The following is a 3305-nucleotide window of genomic DNA, read 5'->3' as shown; positions in this document are numbered from 1 at the left end:
ATCTTTAATTAGTAGAAAAATTAATTATGTTTTTCTATGTAAAACATTTAGATGATTCACACCATGTATGATATGTCATCAAAATATTATATTATTTATGAATAATTTTTATTATTCCTCTCTTTGCTATATTTGTAATATTTTCCCAAATCTTTTATTTATGATACAATACTTTTATCGCAAAAAGTATGGATGATAAGAAAAAAGGATAAATTAATGTCAAAATCCATAATTACGTCATTATTTTGTTAATTCATTGTTGTTGGTTGCAAATAAAAAAGTAATTCTTTAAAAAAAGCTACATGTACTTCTAGCAAAATATTCGCTTTCGCAATTCGCTGGTATAAGTTATCCGACAGATATTTTTCACTCTGAGCCTTCTATCGTAGCAAACGCAAAACTTCCGATGGTCTTGTTCGTCTCGTATCGAAGCGTGTATGTCGGTATATCGAGAATGACATGCCACCCTTGTCTTATTCGGCGGACATTTCTGACGTGTTTCTCGTGAGTTTCGTATCAATGATGGAGCACGGCCGTCAATTCCATGATAAGGGAGCGCCATGGAGAAGTAGCGGTGGCTGCCCTATCGAGTTTCCATTTTCCGGACAGTGTGCCTTATAACGTATGCTGTCGTTTACTTATTTAACCGTTATTTCATCCTCTCACTTACCGGCCACCGACACCGCCGTCTTCCGCAGCACTCGCAACCGACTGACTTTTCCTTCTCTTTGGCAGCTCAAGATGATACTCTTACTCAAGTTATGAAATATTTAATGACTCACCTTTTCGGTCGCCCGTGCTCTCTTTGGTATTTCTTTCGTCGTTTCCAACCTGTCTTATCCAGTCTCACGTGTCATCTCTGGATCACACTGCTGTAAATTACATTGTTGTTGACCTTCATCAAAATCCTGATTCAATACAAACAACATCAGTTCTTTCATCACATATACTTTCTACTATTGACCGTTACACCACCCATACCAACTCCTTCTACAGGAATTATCTCAAATTGTCTCTTGTTAATATTTTTGAATAAATTAAGCAGTACAAAACTTGGTTTAAATATGTATAACTTTATTGTATATCATATATCATAAAAATTACTTAAAGAAGATATTATAACAATTAATTAATTATGCACTATAATTATATATATATATAGAGAGAGAGAGAGAGTAATGTAAACGAATCAAAGTCAAATGAAGTGTAATGTTTCTCAGTAGTTCATCTTATTGTTAGTATAATATCTTTCAGTTAATTACGCTTAATGTTTCTATTTGTGAACCTATGCTGCCATGAGTATCCTAGCGTGACACATAGTTCAGTGGTTAACATTAATACCTCTTCAATTAACAGCATCTATTCCAGATATGTTGTATTCATTGAGCAACGCTTTGAGTCAACCGATAGTCCCGGGTGTAACCAGAAATTCCGTGTAATATCGCCAAGGGCCACGCATGCCGCTATAACGTAACCATCCTCAAACGCCACCAATTCGATAACCCAATGAACATGTTGACGATAGAACGCATCTATGGCGCACAGTTTAATCATTACGCATAACTAATAAAGACAATACAATCTATTGCAAAAGAATACAGATTAGCTTACAATTGCAATTTGCTTACATATATTCTGATAATACATTTAGACATTTAATTGTTCTGTTTTAAAATGCAATTAATATTTCAGTTTTAAATACGTTATTCGAGTTTTAAATGGTTTCGAAACAGATAATTTTTTTTTTATATAGACGCATTTTGCGTGTTTTATTTTGCTGTCATTTAATATATTGTAAAATGTTTTGAATACTTGTTGCAGAAAATGATCTAATTTTTTTTTGTCATTACATTTTTGGAATAATACTACAAATACCAGCTTGTAAGTATCAATATGAATAAATCAATATAAGTAATGCATTTACAATGTATATATTAGCTTTTTCAATTAGAGTACGGTAACGTGATAATTACTTTTTTATGTTTTATTTTTAAAAAATTGCACAATTAGTTGGATATATGAATGCTATATTAAAATAAGTTCTCTCTCTCTTTTTCATTGCAAATTTTAATTGTTCGTATAATTAGAAACTTGTAATGTATTTATTAATTATATTATAATTGAAAATTTGTTATAAATCAATATTGTGTTGCTTTTTAGTATTATACCTAACTCTCTATTAAATGTATGCACATAATAATATGATTGAAATAAATTAATATTAATACAAGCTAAGAGGATTAATGAGGCAGCAAAATTAGAGATAATCGTCAGGAATGATTAAAATATTACGGAATTAGAGATGTATCTGTATTTGGCATTTGCAAGATAGATCTGTTTGTCATTCGTAGTATTTCGTGAAACACGACTTTACACAATTTCTTGAGCGTGACTGTAATTCTTAGGTTATACACAGCGCAAGCTCTATTAGCTTGCAACACATGCGCGTACGTCGGGTGCATTTGGGCAAAATCCGTTAGTTCAACATTCCGGGTAGTCACGTGGCGCATTTACGGCGTAACTTTCCAGATTAGATCTGGCGCGCTACATACGTCTATATCCACATGTGGATTCAAGTCGAGAGCGCGTAGATAGAGGTCGAAGTAAAGTAAAAGGCCGCGAAAGGGTAGCGGTGGGCGCGTAAAGCCGCTTTCGGAGGGAATATTCGTTGGTAAAGTTTGCCGGCGAAATGAAGTTGGTAAGTTTTTAAATTTTGCCGTGCCAACCCCGGAATATAGATCCTTGGGTAATCTTGCGCGAATGTCCTCGCGCCCACAATGCTCCGGACCCTTCGAATTCGCTGCGTTGCTCGAAACTTTTTATTCCCACACGTAATAAATCTCCAAATTTATTACATGTAATAAGCACATCAAATTTATTCGAGCGAGCGCGTAAATTCTCAGTCTCGCTCAATTCTCCAGGTAATAATATATTCTTTTCTTTAAAACAGAAATATCAGATACTCTTATACAAGACTTGCAAAATACATATTGCTTGACAAAATATTTCTTAAGTATCGTTTAATATTTTAGGAGTTTATTTTTGAGATAATTTTTCGATTTACGTGCTTTCATTTATTATTATTTATTTGCCGTTTAAAAAAGACGTTTCTCTTAATATTTAATTAGTTATTACGAAAAATATTATCACGTGCCTCAGTAATCGAATTGGACACTCGTTATGGAATGTAGAGCGGTTCGAATTCAGGTTGTAGTGATATTTCATACAATAAATTATTTACAATGTTGAACTGGAAATAGTAAGATTCAGAAAAACATTATTAGGCACTAAAATTTACTTTGACG

This window comes from Trachymyrmex septentrionalis, unplaced genomic scaffold, assembly GCF_001594115.1.
Source record: "Trachymyrmex septentrionalis isolate Tsep2-gDNA-1 unplaced genomic scaffold, Tsep1.0 scaffold20, whole genome shotgun sequence".
Taxonomy (NCBI): Eukaryota; Metazoa; Arthropoda; class Insecta; order Hymenoptera; family Formicidae; genus Trachymyrmex; species Trachymyrmex septentrionalis.
Note: the sequence above shows the minus strand (reverse complement) of the source record.